Source organism: Haliaeetus albicilla, chromosome 2 (assembly GCF_947461875.1).
Source record: "Haliaeetus albicilla chromosome 2, bHalAlb1.1, whole genome shotgun sequence".
Classification (NCBI taxonomy): Eukaryota; Metazoa; Chordata; class Aves; order Accipitriformes; family Accipitridae; genus Haliaeetus; species Haliaeetus albicilla.
This window is the reverse complement of record NC_091484.1, coordinates 8,874,477-8,896,016: the sequence shown is the minus strand read 5'-3', so window position 1 is coordinate 8,896,016 and position 21,540 is coordinate 8,874,477. Positions and strand designations below refer to the sequence as shown.

Genomic DNA, 21,540 nt, shown 5'->3' with positions numbered 1-21,540 from the left:
AGATCATACAGACAGTGCCTACCCCAGAGAGCAATATTTTAGAAGGGATTTTATAAAAATAGAATTAAAGTTTACCAAAAGGCCTGAGAAGGCAGCCCATTTATACACCTGCAGCAATTACATTTTGGCAGCATACTCCTGAGATGTACGTACATTTGCAGAACTTCCTTGCCGTGATGGAGAACGTGGATAATAAAGGACACATCTGCATTGTCTCCTCAAAACCGCCCACCCTTGAATATAAAGTGTGAGGATATAAGAAGACAATAATAATATTTAGCAATTCTGTAGCTCTTTACAGCTTCCAAGGACTATAAAACATTTACTGATTAATCCTTACAGCACCCCAGTGAGGAAGGCAAGTTACCCCTACCACGTACGTCCTTCTGGCAAGGCAAGATTGTCCCCTGCAATGCATCACCCAGCACTTTCTCCACAGTGGAATAAATCTCACCTTGAAGGAAGGTGTGTTTTTTTTCTCTTTTTTTTTAGGATATTCACCTTAAACTTCTCATTCCATAAAAATGAGGAAAGGTTATTCACGTGGAAACATAGGCAGCCTAAGATATGGACTAAAATGTGCTTGTTTAAGGCATTTATGTCTGATAAGAAAAAATGATGGAAGCGTATGCTACAGAAAATAAAAAGTAAGAAACAAGTGCAGATTAAGATGACTAGAAATAATATGTCAGTGATACCCATGTCACCAAAAACTAGAAGACTGATGATCTGGATGACTGAAAGGAAGCAAGTGGGCGGTGAGAGCAGAAAAGGGCTGTCAACCATGAAGATAACGTTACAAGGACCCACGCTTTAGATTTTCAAAGCTGAGTAAAGAAGTAAGTCGCACAGTTCCAAATGAAATTAGTAGAATTTGTGTGTATCTCAAGTCAAAATTGCATATAGGGAGAGATTTCACATAAAACGTAGCATGACATGGAGTATTCACAATGGACAGCACCAAGTAGAGACAACAGATACTGAAGGCGACTGATGAGCAAATAGCCAAATTAAGATGTCTTTGCTGTTTGCTTTTTCAATTCAAACTGACCAGATGAATTAACTCGTAATTGAGGGTTTGAGTCTACCCCCTTTAACCTGCTTTAACAGAAGCAAAAAAAAAAAAAAAAAGAAAAAAGAAAAGATAACTGGAGATGACTGACTCTTCCAGCTTGTCCACCTTCACTTCAACTCTTTTCTTACAACATTGCCATTTTAAAAATATATTCAGTGATATGGCTGATAGTAAAGATGGGTAAGTGGAGTTCATCTGCTTCTGATTTGGACACTATAGTGTCACATATTATAAGTGTTGAACAGACAATTATACCTATGATTTTATTTGTCACTGCATCAGGACTCCTTGGTCTCCTCTTCCTACAAACACTGTAAGGGTCTTCTCCGTGGCGTCTCATATATGAAAGGCAAAGGATCCATATCTTCTCACTCTTCTTTCTCTTTCCTTCAGAAGATCCATTTCTGTTGAAACTTCTAAGAGAAGTTATCCAGAGTTTGAAAGCCAGGGTGACGCTCAGTTTGAGAGCTTTGAATCTAGTTGATAAAATTCAAGGAAAATTAGCAGAAATTTATAAAACCAGTAACAAGTTTATTAAATGTATATATTTGACTGCTTTCCCTAACTTTTATAACTGAATTGTCTTAGACTGCAGCCCCCAGTTTTGATTAAAGACTTGTAATATAAATATTCAATAATAACAACCATAATAAAAATGGGTAACATAGCTCCACCCCTTCCTTCAGGAAAATTTTATTCCACTGAATGATTGCAAAGTAGCCCCAATTTTAAGTGCCTCTGCTTCAATCTTCAGCATATTTCTTAGGAAGATTAGAATATTCTCCCCTGTTCTGTGATGAATTAACTGAGTTTGGTCGTATTTTTTGAGGGGGGCAGGGGGAATTACCATATCACTATATGCACAAGAGATCAAATGTATGATTAAAAATATTTATAATACTGATGTGGAAAAGAATGATATGTTAAACAGATAAGCATATAATAATGCATGTCTTACCCATAAAATTTAATTTATCCCTTGGGCAGGGCATAAACTTTGCTCAAGAACAACATGTTTTCCATCTATAGATTGCAGAGCTAAACTGCTTAATTTTACAGCAAATTGATCACTGCTGTAATATTTCAGGAGCAAAATGATCCTCAACAGTCAGTTCAGTTTCAAAAGCCAAAATTTATAGTTCTGTTTCTGATTTAGTGATAAGGTTTTTTAACATATTGGGCATTTCATCACTTTCTATCGGGAGTCAGCGTTGAACCAACAAAGAAATATTTTTTGAAATCAACAACAACAACAACAATAAAAAAAGGAACATAAATAATATACATCCAACTGACAGAAGGGTTTAATATTCCCTTCAGGCTGGTAGGAAATTACTCAGATTCCTGTCCTTGTAAACATGTGTCCTGGCCCGTACAGGAGATGTGCTGTACTGCCGCATGGGTGGAATCACGCAGACTCCGGAGCCCAACTGCCTTCCTGAGTGCTAAGGAAACTATTTCATTTATTTTCCCAAGTGGCTAAACTTCATTTTACCCAACGCAAATAAAATTTAGTAGATCTAAAGTTATTTGACACTTTTGATATGTTTAAAATAAATGTAGAGAGATTTAATGATGTGAAAGTTCATGACTCAGTAAAGATTGCTCCCTAGCTGGGGTCTTAGGATAGACACCTATAAAATCAAATTATTATAATCACAGGAGTCATGAGAAAAAAGTAGGCCCTGCTGAGCTCTATTCACAGAGTTTTTGCATTCATTATACTCCTCCTAGTTATGAAACAAAGGGACGAGGTAGGCTGAAATCTCTAAAGGTTTTATCAAGTAATTCTTTGCAGCAGCATTTTGTGATTACTACAGTGAATTTTTAGAAACCCGATTCATTTGCCAAGAGAAGAGGAAAAAGACATGTCTTCTTCGATACCTCAATGTGGTAGTAAATGCTCATTTTTGAACAATAAACCCCACAATTAGGGACACTGGAAAAATAAAAGTAAATGCCTGGATTATATTTGTTCCATATATCAGAAAGTGTTATTCAGCTACCTCTGGAGTAAGTTACTGAGAAAAATATCCAAGTTAAAGACATTATGTGTGATGCAAAAGTCAGGTTTTAAGAGGCTAACTCCCACTGACTGATGTTGTGTATGATTTAGGAGAGAAATAGCTTTAAAAATCCTCCTTAAACATACATATATCCCCCATCCATTTTGATACCTAATCAGCGATACTGCGTGGTTATATTTTGGTGAGTGGCACATATTTACACACAGGAGAACATATATATGGCTGTTTTATAATCAAGAAGATTATTTCCCAAAGCTGCTATTGCCTTTATGCATATATCTGCACACTGACCTGGGACACACTGAATGGAGACACAGTAATTAGGTCATTTGCTTGGGCCTGATATTTCTTTGGAGGCTTAAAGGGTAAAATGTCTCTGTGCACAGTGCAGAGTATGATGGTATATTTTTCATGTTTGTGCATTATAATAAAAACAAGAGAAAGGAAAGGATCAAATGCCAACATTTTTTTGTGAGGAAAGCAATAATTATGGGTGCATATTTCACCTGCAATTATTTACAACTGGAGTTTAGATCAGGGAGATGTCTAAATCCTTGATGGGAGCTCACAGTTGGCAACACAGACACTTTGGCCCCAGTCTGTTTGGCTCGACGGGATTATGCTGGGGAAGAAGATGCCAAGCACTCTGGCTCTCTTTAAAAACTGAGGCAAAAGATTTCAGCTAAAGGCTCAACTGATTTAAATGCACACGTTCTTCTTCAGTCAGTTACATCTATTAGTTGGCCAAGCATGGAAACCCTCCCCACGTTTCTGCTAACAAGCACTTACGCAAATAATTTAGAAACATGGGTCCATATCCTCAACTTGTGCAGTTTTACTGAGAATAATGGATAAAAGGTGATTTATGTTAGCCAATATTTCAAATGCATTTTCTAAGGCTCAAAATTCAGCTTTGGAAATACATGCAAGATTTCTAATGGAAGAATGCACTAGAGGTTATCAATCTTCTTTTAATTACGGAGTTAAGTATAGGAAATCCTTTATCAATCAGTTGCAATTAAAGAAGAACTGTCTGTGGACAATTTAGTGGATTTGTTTTACTTTGCATCATCTTCCTCAGGTGGTTTTCACATAAAATTCCCTCTTCAGGTTTTAAGTTTTACAATTGTGCTCAAAGACCCGATCAGCTCTCCTGCAACTGGGTGCTAGAGAAATCCATAGTAAGAGACAGCATGAGCGAGTGTAAAATCTGGGCTGTGTTCAAATTAACCCCGTGTCCACATGCTCAGAATTGTCCATTTACAAGTAGTCTCACAAAAAACCATGAACACATTGGTGGTCCTAAGTCACGTACTGTAATTATGCTTGCCAATGAATGTCCAGAAAAATATTTTAATGAATGTTTGCATTCATAATGACTCTGTCTGCACCCAAATCTCAAGGTGAAAATCAGGTGAAATTGCTGCATGCCGAGCCTACAATTTGAAATACGACATACATATCAAGTCCAGGCTCTCATAAAAATGGGTTCAAGTTTGCTTAGGTTTATGAACCCTAAGGAAACATTGCAGTGAACTAGATCACGGTTTTGAAAGTGCCATCCCAAACCTAGTTTCCTATCAGGGATGCTTGCTGCGTTGCAACAGCTGTAAGTACAGGGTTGGCTCCCCTTTACCTTTTCCCTCTTTCATGCTTTTGTGCATTTCTTGGGTTCTTTAGTTCCCTCCTGCTGTATTTCAGGCTGTGAGCTCTCCTTGCATGAAATCCTCTCTGTCTATATCTCTGTTATTATTCCCTCTAAACTTTCTTTGTTACCTGCTCTGTCTCCTATTATTTCTCCTGTGTCATCAAAAACTGACTCCGTACAGTCTGCCAATTAGCCTTTGTCTGTCAGCACATTCATCAGCATCCTGAAGAGTGATGGTGAATGGCAGAGCATGGAAGTGCTATTTGATATGCAGCTGTGTGTCCTTGCACATAGATATACCATTACTGATGAAGTGGTAGGATGTGGCTTAGATTTTCTAGATACAAAACTTTCGGTAAGAAGCAGATTAAATTAGTAACAAATAAAATAGAACGAATTAAAAGAGAACCTGTTTCAAAATTAACAGCTAAGTGCACAGAACTTTCTGCATTTAAAATAGACTGTTATGAATATGGACCTCCTATGTATGCAAAGTAAAAAAGCCTGACATAGATATTTCCAGGAAACAAAGAGAATTAACGGTGTAATCTGATATTACATACCTGCAAGTGAGTAATGCAAATAAAGCTGCTTCTGTACTTGTTACAGGGAAAATAATATGACTTTGGTATAAAACACACATTGCATTCTTTTGTGGAAATATATAAGTATGCATTATTCAAAATTCAAATATTAATGATCACATAAATATTCTATGATCTTGGCTATTACTTTCAGAACAAACATTTTAATTTTAAGATGTCATATTTGTAAAAGCTGTATTTTGAGTAAGGAAGAGAGAGAGAAAGACAGAGGCAGACCCTTTTAAAGGTGTCTCAGTGTCTTGCCATGGTATCTTTGCTTAGCAAATACATGGCACGTTTAAATTTCTTTTAGCTCTACAATGTTCACCTGCTCAAACATTTACAATGATACTATTGGAAAAAAAAGTATAGGAAGAAATAAAAAGCAAATGCATAAGTGTGTGTTTGGATGAACTGTGGATGTCTGAAAGTGCATGCCGGTAGGTAGAATTAGATTTATGGGGCTGGGTTTATGTGTGTAAGCTTTAGAGCAAACTTCAAGGGTATGTATGACCAGAGCAGTGGGATTATACGAGTAGCCTATAAAACGATATCCTCCTATCACTACATATTTGCTAAGGGATGTTTCCAAATTAATCAGAAAGGAAAGAAAAATAATAAATTATAAAATATTAAGCACAAATGAGACTTTTGACTTGTCTAGACAGTCTGGATCAGATTTTCAAAGGAAAGGTATATGAAAATTTTATTCATGCCAAAAGTCAGCTTTTGTATATGCAAATGGGTAGTTATTACAAATGTTGCAAGTGGATTTCCAGATATTATTTCAAAATCAGCCTGCCAGATCTGAATGAGCTAGATTTTCCAAGTACTCAACACATGCCCTTGCAGCCAGATTCCCAGAAGAGCTCAGCAATGGCATCATGGTGGGGTGGGATCTATGAAACACTTTGAAAAAGCTGGCTCTTACTTATTTAATTAAATAGAAACAAAGTGCTTATGGAAATCTTGAGTTCGTTGTGAGTAATAAACATATAGAAACTGGCCCTAAGGTGTTTTGAAAATTTGCATGTAAGTCTTACATCTATTAATATTTGTTGATCCTGATCAGTTCCCAGGGCTGCCTGAGGAATGAGAGTGCCTTGCAGATTTTTATGGTGGGACCTTGAATCCTTTGAGGGTCTGGAGCACCCGGTAAGGATCACTCCATCGCTTTCTTGAGAAGCGCATCAAGTCCCAACTGCACAAACTGGCATGGCAGAGAGAAAGACCAGCCTAGCATTTCTCCTGGAAGGTCTTTAACCATTCTCATCGTTCTTGGCTTCTGCTGCCGGAGTGTGTGTGGGGAATACAGGCTGCAGCTTCCCCACAAGCACAGGCGAGCGGGGGCACGCACCCTGCCAGCGATGCAGTGGCTGCTGCGCGTTTCATCCTGGAGGTCCTGTGCCTGGTCCTGAGGAGCCAGTCAAAGCCCTGGGCATCGAGCCGCACGGGCAGCCCCCCTGCCTTTTTAGTTCTCTTGATTGTGCGTAACACAGCACAAAGATCGTTAGCGTGGAAGACACCGACATGTTGTCTTCTGCCCGCTATTTCATTTACTTAGTTGTTGTAAAAATACAATCCACAGTCTCACTTTATATTTAGAAATCATTACGCTTCAAAAGCTGGTTTTATTATGGCTTTCTTGGCCAGCATTCCTTTGTTTGCACCCTTACCATCACCATTTCCTCGTGGTAGGATAGAGCGTGCTTTGAAAGCTTTCTCTGAGGGGAAGAAGCCATTTTGAGGAGCTCGGTGGAGACTCTGATTTTCAAAAGAGTTGGGATTTGGTTGGATGTATAAAAGAGTATCTAATTAGCGCACATATCTGTCACAGTGATAAACAGGGATAGTTACAATCATTTGTATGCAGAGAGGCAAGAAGTCACTTCTAATACTGTTAAAAATATTGAAAAGTCGATCTCAGGAAGGTTTTCACGGGGGCCGGGGGACTATTTAAGAAACAAGATGCCTGGAGAAAGATGTATTGGAATAAGATTTTATGACAGCCTGTGCATATAGATACCGCTCACACTTTGTGACCACAGCAGTTAAAACAGGCTGGGTATAAACTGGGTATTTAGCACACAGGTCTGCCTTTGGCAGCGCAGGGCTGGAAGAAGCCTAGGAACTGCGGGAGGCTCCTGCAGGTTCCCTGTGGGCTCCACGTCTTCTCTTCACGTTCCTCCTGCCTTGCTCTCTTTGGATAAAGTGCAATGCCCTGTGCAATGGGGATAGGCCTTGAGCTCCACAGGCCCCCAAAATACATTTGCTTTGCCTTGGGTGAGCACCTAGGCTGCACCCAGGTAATGAATGCCTGAAACCAAGGAAAATGGTGAACGTTTCAGTTCTTGCCTACTTTTCTGGAGAAATAATTTTCCTCATCTCAGCATGCTTATTTTTGCCATGTTTAACTGTGAGGTTTTCACTTATTTGCTTATAGTTCTGTGCCTTTCTGTTTGTCTACGCAGAGAATATGTGCATATTATGCCATATTTTATGTTACTGAGCATGTTTCTATTTCTTCATAGAATCACAGAATGGTTTGGGTTGGAAGGGACCTTAAAGATCATCCAGTTCCAACCCCCCCTGCCCTGGGCAGGGACAGCTTCCACTAGACCAGGTTGCTCCAAGCCCCATCCAACCTGGCCTTGAACACTGCCAGGGATGGGGCATCCACAGCCTCTCTGGGCAACCTGTGCCAGTGCCTCACCACCCTCATAGTGAAGAACTTCTTCCTCACATCTAATCTAAATCTACCCTCTTTCAGTTTAAAGCCATTGTCCCTTGTCCTGTCACTACATGCCCTTGTAAGAAGCGGCTCTCTGGCTTTCTTGTAGGCTCCCTTTAGGTACTGGCAGGCTGCTATAAGGTCTCCCTGGAGCCTTCTTTTCTCCAGGCAAAACAACCCCAACTCGCTCAGCCTGTCTTCATAGGAGAGGTGCTCCAGCCCCATGATCATCTTGGTGTGCCTCCTCTGGACTCACTCCAACAGGTCCATGTCCTTCCTATGTTGGGGGCCCCAGAGCTGAACACAGTACTCCAGGTGGGGTCTCCCGGGAGTGGAATAGAGGGGGACAATCACCTCCCTCGACCTGCTGGTCACGCTTCCTTTGATGCGGTCCAGGATATGGTTGGCTTTCTGGGCTGCAAGTGCAGATTGCCGGGTCATGTTGAGCTTCTCGTCAATGAACACCCCCAAGTCCTTCTCCGCAGGGCTGCTCTCAATCCACTCATCACCCAGCCTGTATTTGTGCTTGGGATTGCCCCCCCCCGCCTCCATGTGCAAGACCTTGCACTTGGCCTTGTTGAACTTCATGAGGTTCTTCATCTTGCTTTACATAGTTTACAAATTCTTGGCAGAAAACCATATCAGCCAGTGACTGGTTAGCAGAATTAAGAAATGCTTCTTGTATTTGCTCTTCACAGAAGTGTTGGTTAGTGTCCTCTATAAAATGAGCAATCAGCATACTAATAGCAGGAGTTTTTTATTGCTTAACACTGCCAGGTCTAAAACAACTTCAAGTTTGCAGGAATAATTCTTCAGCCAGTGGGGCTGACTTCTTGTTCATGCTGTTAGCATCTGAAACTGCTGCTGACCAAATGGTGCTCAACAGGGTCACACCTCAAGGATGCAATTCATTTTCCTTATAATTACTGTTCTGTTCTCAGAGCCCGGCCAGTCTCTTCAAAGACAGTTTATCCGCAGGTTCAATAAAACCACTCAAAACCACTGAAGAGGTAACCTTCAGAAACTGCACGACCACAGGCAAGATGGGGGGGAACTACAGCTGTCCTAGTGGGTCGCTTCCTATTAACAGCTCGTTGTTGGACATGGTACTTAACACCAAATCTACTCAGCAGAAAAGGATGGTGAGGGAAGTACAGTGGTCACCAGATACTTTAACTGATTTACAAGCTCGAAGTTTGTATTAGGATTGCTGTAATCCACTTTAGGTGCACAAACGGGCAGCTTGCTCTGCTCAACGCTAGTCAGGGAAATTGAAAGTTCAGGAACATTTCTTACAGTATTTCAGCCCAAAATGCAGAAGCTTGCAGGGAGTGGCTGCTGCTGGGAGCTTTCACTCACATCCAAATCAGAAGGAAGAAATAAAGTCCTTCCACTTGTGAATCTCTCTCAAAATCCTCTGGGGTGGGTTTTGGTCTGGTCACTCGTACCTGACTCACATATAAATTCGAAAGTACTTGAAACTGAATATCAGGTTTTGACCTTTCTATTGTCTCCTCTAATTCTGACACCATTGGCTTCTTCCAGACCAGATTTATGCGATACGTCGGTTTTCTCTGCAGCAGGCAGCATACAATTCTGCCTTACGTTTTACCTTTGCGTTTTCATCTCCTGTAATTCCTTCTGATACAGTTCACCACATGATCTTCAGACAGGATTTGTATTTGCTCTTGGGCTGTTTCTACTGTCCTACATATGTCAGTAACTTTTTGCAGAGTCAGACTATCTTCCCTGAAGAATTTTCTATTGTCATCACTTCTGAGCCCCACTACAGTTGCTGCTCCTGTTAATTCCCTTAAAAAGATATTCAGTTATGTGTCCCCAGCAGGTCTGTATTGCACTGGCTATCCTCCACGCGCTGCTTATAGCTTGCTTTGGCACACAATATAAAACATGTTTTCTGGACATAAAAATCATACAACTTCTTGGGTGATAGCTCACATACATAAATACAGATATTAAAATCTTAATTTGTTATTATCTGATTATTTGTGTACTGCTATAGAGATAGTCTTTCTTAAATATTGTAAATACTAAGCATTTGCTACAATAGCTTTAATTTCTTTAGTCCTCAAAATAAGTACATGCATTGCATTCTTTATACATTTCTATGCACCTGCTTTTCAGCCTAGAATTGTAACACAGTACATTATAGGAGAGAGATTTTCATAGACACAAATGGGAATTAAGTGTCCAATTCAATTGACTTCTAATTGGAGTTGAACAACTACAAAGCCTTTGAAGAACTCTGCTACACTGAACCTCTTAATTTAGCCTGAACCTGTTTGTTGATGAAAATCCCAGCTCCTAGGCAGCAGTAGGGGAGGTTTCCTTTTGCTCCAGTAGCCACATTATCATTCACAAAACATCCAAGGAGTTTGGTCTTAGTAAAGTTCACAGCTGAGTGAGAAATAGACTTATTCTTATTTTTTACTTTATGGTCAAATAATGTAGAAATGTTGTGATAGTTAGCGGGAAAATCAAACCTCTCTCTCTGCTTTGGAAAATAAGTTATTATACATTTCCTTATATGTTTTCCTTTCACTAAAAATCTACTTGTTTTGCAGTGGAAATGGACAATTTCTTACCTAAAGTGGGGATATTCTGAGTAAAATAATATTTTAAAGTTATTTCTTCAAATGATAATTGCACACATTATACATACCTTAATAAAATCCAATTGTCTATTAAAATAATTATAGAAAGTTTTGTAACTTTTTCCAATTCTTTTTGATCTGTAATCTTCTCAAGAGATATATAAATCTTTAATATATTATAAAACCAACCATCAAACCCAAACCCGTTACTAGTGAGGAGTCAAAGCATGAATATAAAAGGGAAGTATATTTTGTGTGCTCTGATGATGAAAAGATGACTAGTATTTTAGAGGTTCTGGCTTAAGTCACAGAAGATTTCCTAAAACAGGGATACGACAGAAAACACATTTTTTTCAACATTATCTCTTGTTGTTCTCTCAAATCCTTCATACGTCACAGAATTCTTGTGGGACAGCTTCATGTTTGCTTTCATTTCTATTAATTTGGTACCTGAGCTGGTGGTGCAGGGGTTGGTTATCAGGTGCTGTGTTCCGTTTCTGAAAACAAGGCAGTCCTCCTTGGGTTGATAATATGTCTGGCATCTGCACATGTACATCAAATGCATATTTTACTTTCTTCCTTTGTATTCCATATATACTGCAGCAGATAAGACTAGACAAATGCACTTTCATTGACAAAGACTCACAGAATGCTTTGGGGTGGAAAGGATATTTGGTGATGGTATCTTGCATAGTTTGTCCCCTCTGCACCATGGCAGGATTGATTGCTTTATCACTAAATGATCCCTGATGGATGAGTATTGGGTCTAGGCATCAGTTAAAAGTGAGGATGATAATTCAGTTTTACTGATGCCACTGAAAGGGGAAGTTAATCTATTAAATTGTTTAGAAGTTTTACAATTTCCCATAAAGTGTTTAAAGCAGAGCTGCTCAACCTTTGCCACTGCATGACCTACTCTTTCTTCTTACCCTCCTTTTTATCCATGCATATAGCATGGAATTAACCTGGTGGCCTCCAGTATAGCGTTGAGGGAGGCAAGGTGATTTTTCCCCCCGTTAAGGACATAAAGGACCTTGTATACAGATCAAAAGGAATGGGGAGATTTGTTATAAGAGTTACAAATTATAGGGGCTGGTAATCTGAGGTGCTTTGTGTCGGGGCCTGGACAGCACCTCTGTGGGATCATGGTCTTGGATCCTTGCCTGGATCAGGGCGTGCTCCCAGGTTTGCTCTCACCTCCACGAGGTTCTTGCAAGACACCTCCGTGCACGAACCTGCGGGGGCTTTAACACCCCTTGGCAGGACGGTCCATCCGCACTGGAGGCTGGCTCCTCTGCACCCAGAAACGGCTATCCAAGTACTTTATAGCACCGCTGGCACGGGGGGTGACAGGGTCACACCAGCCCAGTCCAGTTGTCCCGTGACAGGGAGGAACAGAGTGAGAACTGGGCCTTTTGGGAAGGTGTTGCTCTGTGCCACCTCAAAGGCAATGCTTGTGCGAAGCCACCCCAGCCCCAGAATGATGAGGCGCAGGGACAGATGCAAATGAGAGAGAATTAGAATAAAAGAAATTAATATTTGATGCGTACAAGCATATGCACATAAATATAAATACATTTATATCTAAAATCAAATAGTTTTTCCCCAGAGTGAGCGAGCTGTATTTGCTGCTCGGGTTGTGCCGTCACTCGTGAAGATGATTGTAGAGCTCCTCAAATTACAGTACAGCCTTTTACCCACGCCGGTGCCACCCATTTTCCCACTGTGTCTAATGTTGATTAGGAAGGCCTCTGAAAGCTCAGCAGAGGAAAAAGCTAGTGGACAGGATTATAATAATGGAAAAAGACAAAGATACAGAAGGAAGGGAATAGATATTATCAGCGTGCTACATTTTTGTGCAAGAAGTCATACCGTATTAAGCTGTTTTGAATAATGCAACTGACAACTGTCATGAAGAAAATTTGCCAGTGTTGGACTCCACCCCGAAGTATCCAATTTAGTTCATATCTGACATAAATGCAAACGTTTGTTTGAAACGGGCCAGGGATGAGATTTATCAGAAATTCACTTATGCTGGGAAACCAATGGAAGAGTACCCTGTTGTTTGAAGGTCAGCGAGAATTGCCCCAGAGAAGTTATCTCATCTACCAACAAGTTACCAGACTGCTGTTTCCCCTAATCACTGGGCTAGAAAGGTTTTTGGAAAAGATGAAAATTGAATAATGAAAAGGTGAGAAAGTACTTAAAAATATACAAGCCAAGGAGTTGACTGTTGATGGGACGGTGTAGTAGAAGATGGATCACTCAGACAGATAACGGTCACAAACCAAAGCTCCTCTGTGGATAGTTTGTCCTCTTAATGAGCTGAGCAGGCCTTATCTAACATGTGCTTAGTTATCACTAGCAGTGCAGGATTAGGACAATTAATAGAGCTATCTGGGTATTTTTTTGCGTGAACAGGTTTTCATGGGAAATTGCTGATTATTTAAACCAATTTATCGTGTGGAAACGTGTCAGTTTTGAATAAATATTTGTCAGGAGGATTTCTTGAGTTTCAAGAAGATTTTCTGGTCAAAAGCAAAATAAACCTCAGAACCAATGGTAGGTAATGGAGATGCAAGTTCAAATGCCTCCGTGATGTTGGTTGGTTGTTAAAATTCATCTGTTGTAGGTTCTCCTTCCACAGAGCAAATAGAGAGAGAGAGAAATTAACTAGAAATCAGAATATTTGGAGTATTTCTTCCAGCACAGAAAGTATCAGACGTTTGCATTCTCTGGTTACATTGCGGTGAGAGGCAACCACTGTCCATTCACTCATTTCACCTCTACTTCGTAAAGCTCACTTCCCTCTCTGGACTTCATGAGAAGAAAGGAGACACTGCTAAACAGCCACTTTCTGAGGTTCAGAAAAGAAAAAGATTTGTTTCTGATTTTCTTGCTAGGTCAAGCAGAAATCTGGTGCTGTTATTCCCTTCTCGGCAGGCTAAGAGGTGTGCTAATGGATCCAGGAGACCACAGTGCTAAGTTAGTTGCAATTAACACTCTGTCCATGAGCATGCGCTGGTCATATAGGTGGGAGGTAGGCAATACTCCCTCATCACGTTTATTTCAACAGCAACCACCAACTCTTACAATTCCCCCTTCCATCCTTGCAGTGGCCGACATGCAGGTGAATAATTTGAAAAAAATCAATGTTTGGGAACACATTTCTGCCATTTCCAGTGATGAAGACACAGAGGTATTGTGTCCTCCTCCTTCCCCAGACATGGACTTCCTTAAGTGGAACCAGATAGCGCTGGTCCATTCCCATGGGCACCACTAAAACTCATGCATGTGCAGGTGAGTGTTGCCCTGAAGAATACCATCTTAAAACTGAGCTTACTAAATTGATACAAGCAGGACACTCTTTTGGAATGGTAATTTTGCTTGCTGAACTAGCATTTTTTTGACATCTCTATCAATGCTTACCCACTGATCATCAGTGCACTGGGGAAACATGTGTGGGATCTTCAGAAACCATCTTTAAGCAGCAATAACAAAATCAGAATGATGGTCACTATTCAGGGAGCAAACAAACCTTGACTTCAGAGTAAACATACTGGAAAAATAAAAAAGAAGGTCTAAATAACTAAAATTGTCTGTTAGCTCAAAGCCTCGATTCATCCTTTGCAGACCTCCAGATTACTCAATGGAGAAGAGGAGAAGGAATCAATAGAAATGACAATAAATAAATTTATGGAATAAGATATGGTTCAGATAAAGTAAAACTCTGCAACTTTGCCTCAAACTGAGCAGAACCTTTTTCAAGTTTCGGAAAAGTTTGAGTAATTTTTTTCTAGAAGTGAATAAAATGTCTGCTGTTTCTTTATTCCCTGATTCAAATGGAGATTTTAAGCAATATGGTGAGCAAAATGTTATAAGTAACAGAGAACATGAAAGGACATCAAAGGTTCAGGGAATGGGGGAAGAGTCTGAGATTCAAAAGATCTGGGTTCAGTCTGAAGCACTATTCCTGAGCTGCTTAGAGACTGGGCAGAATAATTCATTACTGAAACCTTAATTTCCTTTTCAGCCCTTATTTATTTAGAATATAAGAGAATCTGGCTGTAGAGGGGGGTGCACTGAATCCCTTACTACTATTGTAACAAACCCACAATAATAACAATTGCTATTTTTTGTCTCTGTGTGACAATTCGAAATTTGCACCCTCAGGATTAGAGGGTTATTTTCTTCTATAGATACAGTTTCACAATGATTCAGTAGACTTGCAGATTAAGTGCCCAGCTCATTCCTCCGTGCTCTGATATTTGCACGCAGTCAAATCAGGTAAACAGTTATAAAATTCTGACTCGGCACACGTTCAGAGTTAGGAGTTTTAACTCAATCTGAACCCAGAAACCTTTTGAATTTCCCCCCTAGAATAAAAGGAAAGGAAACGCTCATGCTATTCGGTACTTATAGGTTTTGGTTGACAGATAGCTGCAAGGCACAGCGCTTGGTACTCACACACTGAACACGTTTTTGTTCCCAAGTAAGCCAGCCCTTCAGTTCGGTGGCTCCATCGACTGTACGTCTTCCCCTCAGCACTGACGGTGCTTTTGGACTGCGCTTGCTACCTCTATCCTGCCGCCGCGGTCTGAAAAACTGAATATACAATACCAAATTTTCATTTTTGCTCAGGGTATGAACATTTCTCTGGCAGGGAGTACGAGGCGCTCTGGGACACGTCTGCTGGCATCCTCGCAGGAGTCCCTGGGGAGCTCAGGTGTGTGCTCATGGCACACATGCCATTAGAGGGCAGTCAACACTGCTTCCAGTAGCTTCTCAGATCATCTGTTTCTCTGCCATGTTTAATAGGCTTTGTCTGGTTCAGGGCAAACCCCATTAGGCATGAAAAGGCAGAGCTATGTAAAGGAACTTGCACTGACAGCCTGTTAAATGAAGAAGATTCTGCAGGATAGTGGGATTCAGCTGTTTTGGAAAAAATATACATGCACAGACACACATTTTACATTTTTTGTCTTTTTTTGTCAGTATAAAAATAGGATCCGAGTTTGCTGAATGTATTCTTAGGTGCACTGTGCTATCATTCATTGCTAACATTGCAATTGCTGTTTTCTCTGTGTTGGCCCAACCACATGAAATAATACTCCTGTGGCGTTGTAAAACATGTACCTTTTACCATGTCTTCTGATACTTCAATTCTACAGAATTATACAAATACATCTTGTCAAAAAATAGTCTTGGAGTTGCAGCAATCAATCATGCAAGTGGTCAGTTATACCTCTAAGAGCTCACTTGCGCACGCAGGAGTTCAGCCTCTTCCAGAGGTCCAGCTCAAGTCCTGTGCAGTCTTGCAGCTTGAGTCACAGCTAGTTTCATCCACGATCATCAGGCTTGAATGTTTAATATGAGATATAAGTGTGAGAATGACAAAGTAAAAGCATATAGTTACAGATGTGTAGTTTAAATAATTTAAGGATCACATGCTGGTGATGTGAACCTAAGGCAGCTTCTGCACTTGCAGTTTCCTTACAAAAAATGTTTTCATTTCTTTTTCGCTTAAACCCACGGATAATGGAAACTCAGTTTTTGCCGAGCCTTCCTATGCAGTGACTGGGATAAGCGTGTTGGAGTCTGGCCACAACTCCCAATGATAGCGAGAGGCTTAAGAAAAAGGGTCCTTTAAGTGCATTTCTGTTTCTACAGATCTTGTCACCAACACTGCACGCAGCTGGTGTAGTTAAGATTAGGACTGCAATTATTTTTTGCTGACTGTGTCAGTTTGAGCTTTTCTAGCAGAATTTCTCTAGAGGGCAGTAAGGATTCAAAGCTGCCTCCGTATAAATACATATATATATTTTGTAGAAATGACAGATCATCTTTGCACAGCAGTAAAGGTTACAAGAGTGGGTGCACATGTTGCAGTGTAGGGTAGAACAGCTAAAAGCACATAAAGCATACTGTACGCTCTTCCTTCTCATAACAGCACCCAGGCTGATATTTCATTGCACGTTTGTATTCTAAATTACTTAAAGTATTCTGCTTTTAATCTTGATAGAACAGGGCCTTTTTGTTAGGGAAGATTCAGTTCAGATTAGTGGAGGATATGATAACAGGGAAACAAATCGGAAAAATAAGTCAAAGGTCCAAATCAAAACCTTTGGTTAACACCCTGCAGGGCTGAGACTAGAATTGCTTCTGTGACTCCTACCTACTATCTCCAGAAAACTGAGGTACCAAAGCTAGACCTAGGTCCAAATACAGTATATGTGATCATTCTTTAGCTCCAACATGATGTTTAACAATGGCAAATATAAGAATACATGTATAATGCCTGCCGTGAAGGATATAACGTCTGCCGGATTTTCACAAATTAGGTAGGCTTACTGACAAGAAAGGCATGAGGTAATACTCAGGGTATAAAAGTTTTAGAGCTCTCTTGCACCATCCCCATCTTCTTTGCACACCCTACTTGAAAGTGATGGAGAGAGGGCACCTAAGGAGATTAAATTCCCTTTAACATCTTGTAAGTCTCATATATCACTTAGGAAAACAAGTGTGTAATGAGTTCCACACAACTGCTCTTTCTAAGAGTTCATAGCCCTTTTCTCCTTGTCTTGTCCATACACCTAGTTTTGGAGCCTCCAGAAACGAAGCAGAATGTATTAAGTACCGTGGGTCAGGTTCTTCTGGCTTTACTGTCAGCGGGTGGTACCATAACCTCCCAGCACAAACACCCTCAGCCAGGAGGGCGAGAGGGAAAAGTAGCAGGGTCTACACATGTATATTTTCAATCCTGTGATGATTGTACTGCAGTAGTAGCTCTGTGTCGATAGACTTAAGGCAGCCTAGCTGCACGTGTGGTCATTTGTGTGTTCAGCACTGTCCTAATGAGATGCAAGCTTCTGTGTCTTGCGTCTGGATGAGCTGAAATGCAGGAGCAGAGTCTCTGCGCCTGTTCCAACAGACCTGTTCTTTAGACTCTCCCATTCTTTGCTGTCTCTATTCCTGTGATTTCATGGTATGTATTTTAAACATGGAAAAGCTCTGGAAGTATTTTATAAAATTCTTCCAAGACAGACTAAAGCTTTCTATTGCATCTGCTTGTGCCCAACTGGCTACAATAAAAACTGAGACGTGTGTATGATGCATATAGAGGAAGTTCAGTTCTTGCCTTCATTGTACTTAATCCCGCTGAGTTAGCAGAGCAGAAGATCCAAAGTAAGATTCTTGGTTACAGTCAAGCAAGCTAAGGTTCAGTCAGGACACACCAAAGACCGTGCAGGAAGACAGGTGGCCAGAGAAGGCTGTCCACAGTTACATCGTGGCCAATACTTGATAATACGGTGCCCCTACTCAAATCCAAAATTGAAGCTGTTTATTAGGGTCGGTGATACCACGAATAACAAAAGATCTTTGTGTCATTCTACGATAACTTTACATAACATAATAGAGGCTATCTCTATTTCAACGTAATAACCATTTACCACTGATTTTAAATAGGGCAGGTGTGGTTAAATTTGAGCCGTGTTTTTTTCAGCCAGATGCAGGCAGGCTCACGTTTCTGCAGGTGCCCGTTTTGTCCGTATAATGAGACATAAAGCTCAGAGGTACGAGAGGTATAATCAGACATAAAACTCTGAGATCTAGTTGTTTATGGTGCCTAAACAAAATAGTTGAACCCTAAAATCTGAGTTCACCTTGGTGTGCAGATTTGGAGAACCTAACTGAAAACGTGATTTACTCCCAGTAATTCAGGGGAGCTGATGGATTTCTTATCTGTGTTACAACAATAAGGTTCCCCAAATTCAATTTGCCCAGCAGTTTGCAACGGCGACTGCTACTGCTTGCTGATTTTTTTATTAATTTCCAGGGCACATGTAGAGACGAAGGCATGTGTCCATCTCTTCCTTTCTCACCCTTACTCCATTTTATTACAGACTCCCTCCTTCCAGCAGCATCTCCAGACCTCTCAACTACTTACATCTTAACTACTTACCCAACCGCTTGACTCGTCGTCGTCTCTTTCAAGGCAGATCTATCCAGGGACCGTGTTGCTCCCGGTCCCTGAACGCTCGAGGCGCAGACTGCTCCTGAGTGGAGCTGCTGAAGGATCTCGCAGTCACTGGGTTGCTGCTGTGTGCCCCAGGCAGGCACTTAACCCACGGCTTAGGCAAGGGCTCTATATAGGAAAGAGAGAGCTGCCTCTGCACATCACATCTGAGTGGTTCACACACCAGCCGTAGTATGCTATCATGTTTTGAGAACTTCAGGCGTATATCATCATCAACATATGTGCAAGTGTTATGCCAAAAATTAAAGTCTGGGGGAACTTTAGTGGGGCACTTTATTTTAGTGGAGCACTTTAAATAAACAACCAAGACACAACTTTCAAAACAACTAGTTCAAACAGAAAATTGGAATGTTATGAACAATGTGAGAGTGGGCTAGATTTTATTGTAAGATTATGTTTTTAAGGAATACTAAATTTAGGATCTAAAGATGTTCATACTTGAATATATTTAAATAATTACTCCGTAAAATATTCATCCTACAATCTGTATTCTTGCTTTTCAGGTGTCTTAGCATCTAACAAATCTGTATTCCTGACCTTAAAAAGTATGTTTCTTGCCTGAAACAAATTTAAACAATAATGTTAGATGCCATAAAACTTGAAACCTCCTGTGTCAAGGCAAAAGGAGATTAATTCAAGATAATTCCTTCCATATTTGCAAGAGAGTTTGGAGTTTTTTAGCTCAGCTTCATCCAGCATTTTCACCTGAGACCTCTTCCCTTTCCTCTCACTGGCCAAGTGTCCTCTCTTAGGCTGTAGTGTGGCAAGCACATTTTAGCGGTGGGTTGACAACCATATTTTAAGCAGCCCCCAGCTCATTTCAGACTCAGTGCTTTGACTGTTTTTGCTGGTGCAGTTGTTTGCACACCACTTATGGAACCACACTGAAGATTTGATCTCATGTAAAACCAATCCAGATTAACTTGCCAATCTCTCCCTGGGAGAAAAGGCACTAATGGAAAAGGTGCTCGATACTAGAAATGACATCAGGAATGGTTTCCCGACCCATGGACAGGTTTTGAAGTTAGAACTTTCCCCTAGTCAACATTGAGATAGAATAGACACTCTTCTGGGATTTGCATGAAAAATGAGTCATAGCCTTGTGGTTTGGTTCTCGCTAGGGCACCCAAAGTGACAGCTACACAATGGTGAAAAGAACCTGTCCCCTTTTCACCCAACACATTGCATGTGATGAAGATCATCGTTGTGAGTTTTCATCAAAACTACTCAGGGAGCTTTCCCTCCCCCGTTAGGTTATTCGGTACGAGCAGTGAGGCTCATAAATAGGGTTAGAAGTGCCCCTTCGAAAGAGGAATATCCACCTAAAATAGATCTATTTCAAAGGCAGTGGCCCAAGAGCAATTGCTGTTTGGGGTCCTCAGTATAATTCAAACCACACTGTCTCCCAGAAAAAGCTTTTAGTTAAGGGGCTATGATTTTAAGAAGGCTTTATACCCCATATGTGCACTATGGATCATGGAACTAGGAAGCGGTAAAAGTTGAGTACAGCTAGTATACCACAGACTGACAGCATTATGACTTTTATCAGTTGTGTGAGAAATAAGTCCAGTCTTAGTAAGACAGTTAAGCCAATATGACCATACTCCTGTGCTACAGATTTATGGTACATAGTCCACCCTATAAAGCAATTGTTAAGAAACCAAGTGCTTGAAAACCCTTGTTCGGACAAGTAGTCCTTGTTCTCAAGTTCCACTGAACTTCCTTCGCTTCAGCCAGAGCAGTCCCCCCAAAAAGCACCAGACAAGTAAGCAGACCGTGAGAGACCCAGGCCAACAAACACATAGCCTTTCATGTCCTAGGGTAGTCCAGCTTGCCCCGCAGAAGCATGTAAAACAATAAACCAAACATTATGAATTCGACATCTGGAAGGTATGTGGATCAGCAGAGCAGAGCTGGACCAGCTTATTCTTGGCTCTACTGATGACATCTATTGCTCATGCCTCAGTTCCCCCACCTATATAGCTATACAGGTAAAGCTATTTTGCAAAGCCCTTTTATATCTGTAGATGAAAAACATATAAATGCCAAATGCTGTTGTAACGAAAAGTATTTTCCTGGGCTGTTCAAAATCAGTGGGAAATCCATATTGGACACTGCTCCTGGAATGTTATTGCAGTGGCACTTCTACAGCAAGAGTGCTTTTCTCCAAAAATATAAAGGCTTGAAAGGATAAAGTAGATCAAGTTTAGTGGTTCAGGATCAGTCAGTTACTCAATGTTACTGCAGTTAGAAGGAGGTGAAGGGAAGATGGGTGATTTCAGTAAGGTACCTACAGGGAGATGTGTGCCAGGATTCAAGCCTGGTGATTCATAAGCTGTTCGTCAGTAGCTGTTAAATATCTGCTTTTTGCCAACGCTCGCTGTTTCAGTCTGCCAAAGATACTGGATAAACAGTCACTGTAAAAAATTTATAGTTTCTCTGGGGAAAACAAAAGCTTTTTGTGGCATAATACAACATCATAAATTAAAACTTTTAAAATTAAGAAGTTACATCATGTTTTGATGTAATGTGATGTGGCAGGTCATGCTTTTAATTTTAATAAGCTTAAAAAAGAGAGAGAGAGATTGGGATTTGGGTGTATAAATATTGTTTCTGAACCTATAACATCTCTTGTTGGAGGCTAGCGAAGCAGGTTCACCTCTGCCATCTGGGTTCAAGTCTTATTTCAGGAAAACAATTTGAAATGACTTCTGAAGGTATCAGCATCAGTTAATGAACTGAATTTCCACTCCACAGACCTTCCAGGAAATTGGCAAACAGCATTAGCACTTCTATAATATTTGTCATACTTAGGTATTGCT

At 40.6% G+C, this 21,540-nt stretch overlaps 2 long non-coding RNA genes across 2 annotated transcripts; both read right to left on the bottom strand.

The window, feature by feature from the left end:
- Positions 1–45: 45 nt before the first annotated feature.
- On the bottom strand, positions 46–11,500 carry LOC138689569 (uncharacterized). The gene is made up of 3 exons (XR_011328448.1): positions 11,131–11,500; positions 1,331–1,551; positions 46–233 (listed from the first exon to the last, which is right to left on the bottom strand). It is a non-coding gene; the product is annotated as an uncharacterized lncRNA (long non-coding RNA).
- A 3,516-nt stretch (positions 11,501–15,016) lies between these two features.
- LOC138688135 (uncharacterized) lies at positions 15,017–18,861 on the bottom strand. Its single transcript, XR_011327185.1, has 3 exons — positions 18,644–18,861; positions 15,926–16,037; positions 15,017–15,285 (listed from the first exon to the last, which is right to left on the bottom strand). It is a non-coding gene; the product is annotated as an uncharacterized lncRNA (long non-coding RNA).
- Positions 18,862–21,540: the final 2,679 nt, after the last annotated feature.